The following is an 11,750-nucleotide window of genomic DNA, read 5'->3' on the forward strand; positions in this document are numbered from 1 at the left end:
AGCACTTGGGCCATTCTCCACTGCCTTCCCAGGCCATAGCAGAGAGCTAGACTGGAAGAGGAGCAACCGGGACTAGAACCCAGTGCCCATATGGGATGCCAGTGCCACAGGCAGAGGAGTAACCAAGTGAGCCACGGCGCTGACACCAGCATTATATTTTCAAATATTCCATATATGTAACATATTTTATATGTGGCTCTCTCCTGAATTATATACAGTCTGAGAGAGCTAGCTCTTAAGTAGCCTGGAAAGCTTTCTAGATGATATCAGATGTTGTGGATAGATATTTACTACCTAATTAAAAATTTCGCAGGTCTGATACTACTGAAATACCCATGGTAGAGACAGAGCTTACATAACTCTACGGTAACTCCCAACAGAAGTGGCACAGTGGTGTTCTCCAAAGACTATTGGGGAAAAGTTGTGCTGTTTTGGGAATTAATTATTTTTTGTCTTTTTGAGAATTCTGTATCTTTTGTTCCTGGATGATGGTACAAACTAAAATATTTAGCCTTTGGTTATTATATGTTTCTCCAAACATACTAATGGCATCATTTCTAATTTGTTGAGGAAAAAAAAATAACAAAGTCTGATTGATAGATGTTCGGCCTGAACAATTAATTTACACTGGCCAAATATGTGCAATGGAATCATCAGAATCCCACTTTTGCATATTTTTATGTGGTAGTAAAGGAAATACAACCTATTTCCAATTTTACTTCAAATGAGACAAAGTCTGATACAAGGTATCTAGCAATCATTCTTTGATAGGCTAATTAGACATTTACAAGAAATAAAGGTTTATTAAAAAGTTTGGGGGTCATTATTAATGCAGTTTCAAATTTGTGACCAGGTAATGGTCTCATGTGGGTAGTCATCAAAAATTCTCAAGAAAAAGTGGCAAGATTCTTCACTGGACCTGTCCTCTATAAAACTGACCTGCTGCTCTCACTGCTTATTCTTCAGTACCACAATAGCGCCAAGAAGCCATCAGGCAGCCTATTAGGTGATCATACTGGAATCCTATCAGAAGACAGGAGAAGGTTATTTGCATCAATGTTGAAAACTGTTCTGGATTTTACCACTACTTACTCCCATGTACTATTTTCATCCTTTAACTTGCTGAATATCATACACATAGCTCTGGGAATACACCAACAACATGTCTAAATAAGGAACTCAGTTTCCAAAAATGAAAGAAAAAAGTGGAATCAGTATTACATATGTCATGATTCTGATGCAGCTAGACCTCATTGGAACCTTTTAATTTTTTCTGAGAAAAGAATCCAGAAAGCTTAGTGTGAACTACAGGAACTTGCATTATCTGGCTTCCACATTTTTCAAAGCCTAACCTCCAATTCCCAATTATCCAGCTATATAGTCTTTTTTATTATTTTCCATTTTTGAAATATGTCATCTAGTCTCAGGGCCCTTGTGCAATATCCCTGACCTGAACTCCACCTCTCTTCCATTGCTCCTATGATTCACCTTCAGTCATTGGATATCAGAATGAATGACACTACCACAAAGGAACCTCCCCTTACTTCACAAACTAAACAGAGCTCTTTTTCAATGCTGTCACTGCTTTCTGTACTTTTTCAAAATTCTCATCACAATGTAATATGTTATATAATAAGTGCTTTTTGTATCTACCCATTTGGAATAAACAAAACCTACAGTGGATGGATCATACTTAATTCATCAATTTCATATTTATCTTATTATGCACGAGTTTATGTACAAAAGGTAACCTAAAATACTTACTTAATGAGTTAATTATTTTATGGTAATTTCTCAAAAGAAAAATTTTATAATTAATGAGTCATAGAAAAATCATTCTTCCAATTACCATCCCATCTCCATATTACTTTCAATAGATCAAGATGGTGAATCTAAAGTGAAATCTTTTATTCCAACATTATATTTTTTATGTAACAGTCCCACCACTATGTCCCATGTCATTTCTTCTGACACTAATCAATACCCTAGCAGTGGTCTCACCCATGTAAGTATTCCAAGTATTTAAATAATATTGTGTATTCAGCATTGAGATGGTATCATCTGATTATTTGGTTATTTCTTGAGTTCATTATAGCTACAAAGATCACTTGTAACAAGCAAACTATCTGATAAGGAGAAAAACTTGTTCCTGGATATTGAAAAAAGCAGCTGCACATTCAAATCTATTGCTCAGATTATGATGATACACTTGTCAAAACACAGTACAATTATGTTATGAATAAGAGGTTGATTTTGTATTTTAATTTTAATGGAGGTTGATATTTGAATTCTGTAGACGTGTTGGAGTTTAATAACCATCAAATCCTTTTTCAGATTGAATGACCGAGTCAATTATTTTTCCAAAAGTAGTTATTAAGAGAGTTTTGAATATATAAGAATAGTAATGTAATAACTCATGAATATTCTGTTTCTAAAATTAATCACAAGTTAACTTTAGTTTATTTTTGTGGAATCATTATTATGTGATTTGGAGATGCTGATGAGTTACAACATAGTGGAATGTTAATAACTTGTGGAAGGAGTAAAACAATAACAGAATACTGATTAGCCATATATTGCTTAGCAAAACAATATTATTCATGTATGTTGGATGTGCACTTCCATTTTCTTAAATCAGTTTCTAGTTTATATATTTAATACTATGTGAGAAAATGGTGTAAGAAACTTTGCATTTTATATTTTAGTGTAATAAAGTAATAGTTAAATGCTGCTTATTCTTTTTAATAAAGAAAATGCTTTATTATTTGATTCTAAGGTGTTTCCAAAATATCGTGGGTCATCCACAAACTTTTGAGAGGGTATAAAAATTAATTTGAAATAAATTTGCCAGCCCAAACTTCTCATTTGCACCACATCTGTTCAGCATTAAGATACCAATGCACATAGATGTCATCACCAGTTGTATAAAATAGGTTGAATGATGTCTATTCTCTTTGGTGAGTGAAATCTACTTTACTCAGTCCACTAACTCAAATGATAATCATTTCTGAAAATACCACACTGGACACAGCTCCAAACAGTAAGATAACTAGGCACTCTTTGGCTTCAACACATGAAATTAAGCATCACAAATCCATTCCTTATGAACTTGACATCCATACATAAAGTATACTTAATCTTAATGTATATAAAGTACATTTCATCTTCAAAAAATACAGTAACAAGAAAAATGACACACAAATCCCTTCCCAGAAGAAGAAGATATAGGAGATAGGAGAAGATAAAAGATAGGAGAAACCATGCAAGATATTGGCACAGGCAAATACTTCTTGGAAAAAACCCAGAGGCACAGGCAGACAAAGCCAAAATTAACAATTGGGATTATATCAAATTGAGAAGTTTCTGTACTGTAAAGGAAACAGTTAGGAAAGTGAAGAGGTAACCAACAGAATGGAAAAAATATTTGCAAATTATACAACTGATAAAGGATTAATAACCAGAATCTACAAAGAGATCAAAAGCCTCCACAACAAAACAAGCAACGCAGAGGAGGCAAGATGGTGGAATAGGAAGGGAGCACACTGATAGTCCGGGGAGAGATAGTTTAATAAAAGTGGAGATACTGCAGGTTCAAGGAAGAGTAGGGGAGGAAACAGCAGAAGAAACTCTTCCGGAACGCATGATTCACAGCGGACCTGCGTGGAGAGCGTGGGAGCCCACAGTTCAGGACAACAGCGGCATACTCAACACACCAGCGCTGGAATGCGAGGTGAGCCGAACCTCAATAGCCCGAGACACCGGCAGGCAAGCGGAGAGAGGAGACTAGAGGGAACGACCCCCGGGGGGGAAAAGTTCACCAGGCTAACTGGAAGAGAGAGAGAGAGAAAAAAAAAAGGTGACTGGTACGGACACGGGTTTCTCTCTCTCTGCTCACCTCTCAAGGGCGAGCAAGACAAAGAGCAGGCGCCATCTTGGGCATACGTCATAAGCAGAGCGACCTCAGGTCTGAACCGGCCCTGAGCCTAGCAGAAAAACCTGACTCTGGGCGGGGCGAATTAACAGGAGATTAGGACCTAGTAAATTTGTGGTGCTACTGAACTGAGACTGTGAAAAAAGAGACGGTGGGGGAGAGAACTCACGGAATTCATGTGAGCACTCTCCAGAGACACTACAATTCTGTAACTTTGGCAACCCAGTGGGAGACTGAAGGAGAATTTGAGCCCACTCTGAGGGCCGAACAGATTCCCTGTGTGGTCCTTGGGAAAGAGCTTCCGATCTCTGGCTCCTGTGGGTGTATCATTTGCCTGCTAACTACCTCCAACTTCATTTAGCTGTGTGGAATTACTTCCCTTTTGAATCAAAAAAAGAAAGAGAGAGAGAGAGAGAGATTTACCACACCTAACCTGGGAGTGTCACCTTTGGCACACCAAACAGAGCTCTCAGGCCACACCCATCTCAAGCCCTAAGGTTCCATCAAAAACAGATAGTCCACTTAATCTAGAGTCATAGTATAACAAGAAAAAGCACCACAGTGAAGAAACCAAATATCTCCAATATGCCAAATAACAAACGCAAAAACCGAGGTAATAACAACAAGGAAGTCACCATGACGCCCTCAAATGAAAAAGACACCCCAATTCAAGATTATGAAGATGATGACATAGAAGAAATGCAAGAAGCAGATCTCAAAAAATTGATAAGAACATTAAGAAGTTCTCAAAAACAAATTCTGGAACTACAGAAATCCTTAATGGACAAGATAGAAAATCTCTCTGTGAAAATGAAATATTAAGGAGGAATCAAAAATGAAACGAAACAACTAGTATAACAGGAAACTGTGATAGTGACTGAAGTGAAGAATTCAATAGATCAAATGAAAAACACAATAGAGAGCCTTACAAACAGAATGGGTGAAGCAGAAGAGAGAATATCGGACTTAGAAGACAGAGAACAGGAAAGGATACAGTCAGACCAAAGAAAAGAAGAGGAAATTAGAAATCTAAAACATATTGTCGGGAATCTTCAGGATACTATTAAAAAACCCAACATTCGGGTTCTAGGAGTTCCTGAAGGCATGGAGAGGGAGAAAGGATTAGAAGGCCTTTTTAGTGAGATATTAGCAGAAAATTTCCCAGGTTTGGAGAAGGACAGAGAAATCCTAGTACAGGAAGCTCACAGAACCCCTAATAAACATGACCAAAAGAGATCCTCACCACGACACAGTGGTGATTAAACAGTTTAATTACACAGTGTAATTAAACTCTCCACAGTGAAACATAAAGAAAAGATGCTAAAATGTGCAAGAGAGAAACGTCAGATTACTCTCAGAGGATCTCCAATCAGACTCACAGCTGACTTCTCATCAGAAACTCTACAAGCTAGGAGGGAATGGCGAGATATAGCCCAGGTACTAAGAAAGAAAAACTGCCAGCCCAGAATATTATATCCTGCAAAGCTATCATTTGTGAATGAAGGTGAAATAAAGACTTTTCATAGCAAACAGAAATTGAAAGAATTTGTCGCCACTCATCCAGCCCTGCAACAGATGCTTAAAGATGTATTACACACAGAAACACAGAAACACGGTCATCAATATGAAAGAAGGTAAAGGAAGGAAACCTCACAGCAAAAGATCACAGGGAATTCAAAGCATATATTAGAACTTATCTTTGGCAAATGGCAGGGCAAAGTTACCACTTTCCATTAGTCACATTGAACGTTAATGGCCTGAACTGTCCAGTTAAAAGACACCGATTGGCTGATTGGGTTAAGGAACAAAACCCATCTATTTGCTGCTTACAAGAAACACATCTTTCCAACAAAGATCCATACAGACTGAAAGTGAAAGGCTGGAAAAAGATATACCATGCCAACAGAAATGAAAAAAGAGTGAGCGTAGCCATCTTAATATCGGACAAAATAAACTTTAACACAAAAACTGTAAAGAGAGACAAAGAGGGGCACTATATAATGATTAAGGGATCAATACAACAAGAAGATATAACCAACCTAAATGCCCATCAACGGTAGACTGGATAAAGAAATTATGGGATATGTACTCTTTAGAATACTATACCACAGTAAGAAACAACAAAATCCAGTCATTTGAAACAAAATGGAGGAATCTGGAACACATCATGCTGAGTGAAATAAGCCAGTCACAAAGGGACAAATACCATATGTTCTCCCTGATTGGTGACAACTGACTGAACACCAAAAAGGAAACCTGTTGAAGTGAAATGGACACTATGGGAAACGGTGACTTGATCAGCATAGCCCTGACTGTTAATGAACAACTTAATACATTATCCCTCTTAGTAGTTTTTTTGTCTGTTCTACTTAATATGACTGGTTTAATTCTGTAATTAATACACAGTTATTCTTAAGTGTTGAAATTTAACTGAAATGTGATCCCTGTTAAACATAAGAGTAGGAATAAGAGAGGGAAGAGATGTACAATTTGGGACATGCTCAAGCTGACTTGCCCCAAATGGTAGAGTTAGAAACATACCAGGGGACTCCAATTTAATCCCATCAAGGTGGCATGTACCAATGCCATCTCACCAGTCCAAGTGATCAATTTCAGTTCACAATTGATCATAATGAAAGGACTAAGAGTCAAAGGGAGCACATAAACAAGTCTAGTACCTGCTAACACTAACCGATAGAATAAATAAAGGGGAGAGTGATCCAACATGGGAAGCGAGATACTCAGCAGACTCATAAAATGGTGGATGTCCTAAACAGCACTCTGGCCTCAGAATCAGCCCTAGAGGCATTCCGATCTGGCTGAGAAGCCCATGAGAGTATTTCAGGCATGGAAAGCCAAGACACTCTGGCAAAAAAACAAAAAAACAAAAACAAAAAAACAAAAAAACAAAACAAAACAAAACAAAAAAAAAAAAAAAACAAACAAACAAACCCTAAATGAAAGATCTCTGTGAGTGAGATCCCAGTGGAAAGAACAGGTCTTCAAAGAAGGAGGTACCTTTCTCTGAAGGGAGGAGAGAACCTCCACTTTGAATATGACTTTGTCTAAACAAGATAAGAGTCGGTGAACTCAAAAGGCTTCCATAGCCTTGGAAACTCATGACTGGTGCATAGGGAGATTACTGATGCCATAAACAGCAGTGTCAATTTGTAAAGTCAACAACAGGAGTCACTGTGCACTTACTCCTCATGTAGGATATCTGTCCTTAATGTGCTGTACATTGAGACCTAATGCTATAATGAGTACTCAAACAGTATATTTCGCTTTGTGTTTCTATGGGGGTGCAAACTGTTGAAATCTTTACTTAATTTATACTAAACTGATCTTCTGTAAAAAAAAAAAAAAAAAAAAAAAAAAAAAAAAAAAAAAAGAAATTATCAATTCCCAACTTGACTCTCACTGGGATTAAACATGACAATAGGTCTGATCTGATTTCATCATCATTTAAAAAATCATTTATTATTTTTCACTTTATGTTTGTGTGGGAGCAAATTGTTGAAATCTTTACTTTATGTATGCTGAACTCATCTTCTGTAGATAAAGAGAATCGAAAATGAATCCTCATGTGAATGGAAGGGGAGAGGGAGTGGGAAAGGGGAGGGATGCGGGTGGGAGAGATGATATGGGGGGGGAAGCCATTGTAATCCATAAGCTGTACTTTGGAAATTTATATTCATTAAATAAAAGTTAAAAAAAAAGAAATAAGAAACACACACACACACACACACACAAAACTAACAAAAACAAAACAAAACAAAACAAACAAACAAAAAAAAAACAAAAACAAAAAACAACAAGCAACGCACTTAAGAGATGGGCCAAGGACTTAAATGGATATTTTTCAAAAGAAGAAATTCAAATGGCTTCCTTGTAGTAGTACAATTTCTAAATGTTAATCAAGATTAATCACCCCAGCCAGCAAAATGATACATTTCTTAATATGTTGATTCAGATGCATAAGGATCCCAAAGTAGTTAGGTGAATAGTTTCAATTCCCAGTCCAATGACATTGTTTTGTGTGCAGGTAGAAAGATTCCTCTCTCTGGATCAAAGACCTCAACAACAGCAGAGTATAAGTCCAAGCAAAAAAGAAGTGAACATTTTCAATTGTGTTATGAGAGGTAATAGTAAGTGGTATCACTCCTATTTCCATCCTTTGATTCCTGAACTATTGAATCCTAACTAGAAATAGCACCATATATTTGATGCAGATTCAGGGCTTTTGGAAGTTTTTTAACACCTTGTTCCAACTCTGCAACTTACTGCCACCTAACTGGTGAAGTAATGGAGCCTTCAAAAGGTCACTCCACCATTCTATCAAGCCAGGCACTTCAGAATATTGGAGAACATAGTAAGAACAGCAGATTCCATGAAAATGGGCCCATTGTCACAATTCTTTTGGTGTGATATTGAGTCTCTTAATGAGAAGCAATGGTCTGTGGAATACTATGATGATAGGTAAGGCATTATGAAAGATTAAAGTTTTGGTAAAGATGTTGTATGCAGGGAAGGCAAATTAAAATCCAAAGTAAATGTCTATTCCAGGTAGGAGAAATTGTTGCGCCTTCAGTGATGCCTGCTTGTTCCTGAAGTATGGTGTCATATAAGGAAGTCATTTGTTGTTCCCTTCTTCTGGTTTTAATATTGTTTGTCTCCTCAGAAAATCATGCTGAAAATTGATTCCCAATACAGTAGTGCTGAGAGGTACTGAAAGTTTTAAGAGTTTACTAGGGGGCCAGTGCTGTGGTGTAGTGGACTAAACCTCAGCACCAGGACCACATATGGGCGCCAGTTTGAGTCCCAGCTGCTATTTTTCTTATGCAGCTCTCTGGTATGGCCTGGGAAAGCAGTAGAAGATGGCCCAGGTACTTGGGCTCTTTGCATCTGCTTGGGAGACCCAGAAGACGCTTGTGGCTCCTGGCTTCAGATCAACCCAGCCCTGGACATTGCAGCCTTCAGAAAGTGAACCAGTGAGAGGAAGATCTTTCTCTCTGTCTGTAACTCTACCTCTCAATTAAATATTTTTAAAACAAAAGAGTTCATAGAACCAGTTCTATGAGACCCAGGTCATCAAGCAAGAGCATGAGTCTGTCTATGAGAGGAGAGCACTAGACATGGAGCCGCAGCAGCAGTCCTACTGCCCAGTAGAAGGAAAGACAGAGATGAAACAAGAAGGACCCACCAGCTTCCTCCCTCCTGAAGCTCCTCAGCTCAAGCCCGACAGACAGCAGTTCGAGAGTCACAAGAGGCCTTACGAAGAAAACCGGGGCCGCGGGTACTTTGAGCACCGAGAGGATCGAAGGGGCCGCTCCCCTCAGCCTCCCGCCGAAGAGGATGAAGATGACTTTGATGACACCCTTGTTGCCATCGATACATGTAACTGCGACCTCCACTTCAAGGTGGCCCAAGATAGGAGTAGTGGCTATCCGCTCACACTCGAGGGCTTTGCATACCTTTGGTCAGGAGCCCGTGCCAGCTACGGGGTCAGGAGGGGCCGTGTGTGCTTCGAGATGAAGATCAACCAGGAAATCTCTGTGAAGCCCCTTCCGTCTACAGAGCCCGATCCCCATGTTGTTCGAATTGGCTGGTCCCTGGACTCCTGCAGCTCCCAGCTAGGAGAAGAGCCTTTTTCCTATGGCTGTGGAGGCACTGGAAAGAAGCCCACCAATAGCCGATTTGAAGACTGCGGAGACAAGTTTGCAGAGAACGATGTGATTGGCTGTTTTACGGACTTTGAATGTGGAAACGATGTGGAACTTTCCTTCACCGAGAATGGGAAGTGGATGGGCATTGCCTTCCGAATCCAGAAGGAGGCCCTGGGGGGTCAGGCCCTCTGTCCTCATGTCCTGGTGAAGAATTGTGCCGTTGGAGTTCAACTTCGGACAGAGGGCAGAGCCCTACGCTTCTGTCCTCCCAGGATTCACCTTCATCCAGCACCTTCCCCTCCGCGAGCGGATCCGCGGCACCGTTGGACCAAAGAGCAAGGCAGAATGTGAGATTCTGATGATGGTGGGCCTACCTGCTGCCGGCAAGACCACTTTGGACATCAAACATGCAGCCTCCAACCCTTCCAAGAAGTACAACATCCTGGGTACCAATGCCATCCTGGATAAGATGCGGGTGATGGGCCTGTGCCGACAGCGGAACTACGCTGGCCGCTGGGACGTCCTGATCCAGCAGGCCACCCAGTGCCTCAACCGCCTCATCCAGATCGCCGCCCGCAAGAAACGCAACTATATCCTAGACCGGGTGCTCGCTGGTGGCAGCATGTCCTCGGGAGGGGGGCGGGGCCTCTTGGGTTCCCCTCCAGCCTTCTCCTTTCTCAGTGCTTTTCGGCTGTGGTGCTGGCCAGGGTTCAGCCATACACGAGGATGCAGTCTGGACTCTGCACAGCTCCCAAGCCCAGTCTGCTGGGTTTGGAGCCACAACCAGGCCTGCTAGCTTTGGCTCAGCAACAGCTCCAAAGGACATCATTAGGGGAGAGCCCTTTAATAGAATGGAAGAGGTGTGGATTTTTGAACCTGGCAGGCTGCGGCTGAAATCCTGGTTGTGCTGTTTCCTCACTATGTACCCATGGCAGCCGACTTTACCCTATGAGTCTCAGTGTCCTGGTCTGTAAAGTGGAGGTCATAACGGCATGCACATACCCAGCAGGGCCTGGCATGCAATAACTGGTGATTACGGTTACTTCCTCTACAGAGTAGGCGTTTCCCAGCTTCCTTCAACAAGTTTTTATGATTGACAGGTAAAAACCTAAGTCATGTATTTTTTCCTGACATTTCAGCCTACATCAAAGGATTTAAGAGCCTTTGAAATCGAACATGGAATACTTTATTTGTTTTATATTGTATGTGCACATGCACAGAGATAGGTATTTTTTAAAGAAACGAGACAGTTTTGAGTTAGAAAGGTTGTCTATGGCTTTCAGCATTCTCAAAAGGATGAGTGACCCCCAAAATGGTTAAGGATTCCTGTCTCAGAATAATGACTTCCACATGCTTGTTGCCTGTGCAACGTCACACTTGACATTTGTCCTGAAGCCATACTCAAGGAGCAGAGTGTTTCCTTATTTTCCATATTTGTGGATCCGTGAATAAGCCTTGGATTTATGATGCTTAAGAGTCTGTGAGTGGGCAAATATAGACTGCTGTTCACATCCTTGTACCAAGGATGTGACACCCCCCCCCAAAAAAAAAAATAAAAGAGTTAAAAAAAAATAAATAAAAGAGCTGATTAGATTGTTAAAGAGAATCAGTATCTTTCTTTCAGAAATGGTTGTTGCCTAATGGGACAACAACTGACTCCTCGTGTTTTGTGATACTACTTGCTCTTTTGCACACATCTGCTTACCTTTTGATTTTCTACCATCACCAGAAACCTAACAGCATAATATTGATTCATTTTATGGTTGTTGTCTTACAGAAAGTAAAGGTGATCCAGAACTCTGTGAGCTTTTAAATTATGACAAAGGGGTAGAGCACTGACACAGCCCAGAGGTAGGAGAGTGAAGGTATATGGTTTGCCTTGTCATCTGAATGCAACTACACCTGGTAGTCCTTACCAGCAAGTATTGAAGAAAAAAAAGTATATTTGCTAGATCAATTGCTGTGTTCCAGGTATCAGAGAATATGTTAACTTGCTCAAGAAATAAAACTACATGTATTACACCAGCTGTAATTGGAGTCACTGTCTGGTTAAGTTTATGACAACACAGTGTCATTCTGCAAGATCCATCTGTCTTTTGCATAGGTTAAAAACTGAGTTCAATGGAGTTGTTAACAGTTTAAAAAGAGATCCT

The 11,750-nt window shown here is 40.0% G+C and overlaps 1 pseudogene; it reads left to right on the top strand.

Annotated features, from left to right (window-relative positions):
• The first annotated feature begins 3,640 nt into the window (after nt 1-3,640).
• On the top strand, nt 3,641-10,393 carry LOC100347911 (heterogeneous nuclear ribonucleoprotein U-like protein 1 pseudogene; annotated as a pseudogene).
• Nucleotides 10,394-11,750: the final 1,357 nt, after the last annotated feature.

Source organism: Oryctolagus cuniculus, chromosome 7 (assembly GCF_964237555.1).
Source record: "Oryctolagus cuniculus chromosome 7, mOryCun1.1, whole genome shotgun sequence".
NCBI classification, from domain to species: Eukaryota; Metazoa; Chordata; class Mammalia; order Lagomorpha; family Leporidae; genus Oryctolagus; species Oryctolagus cuniculus.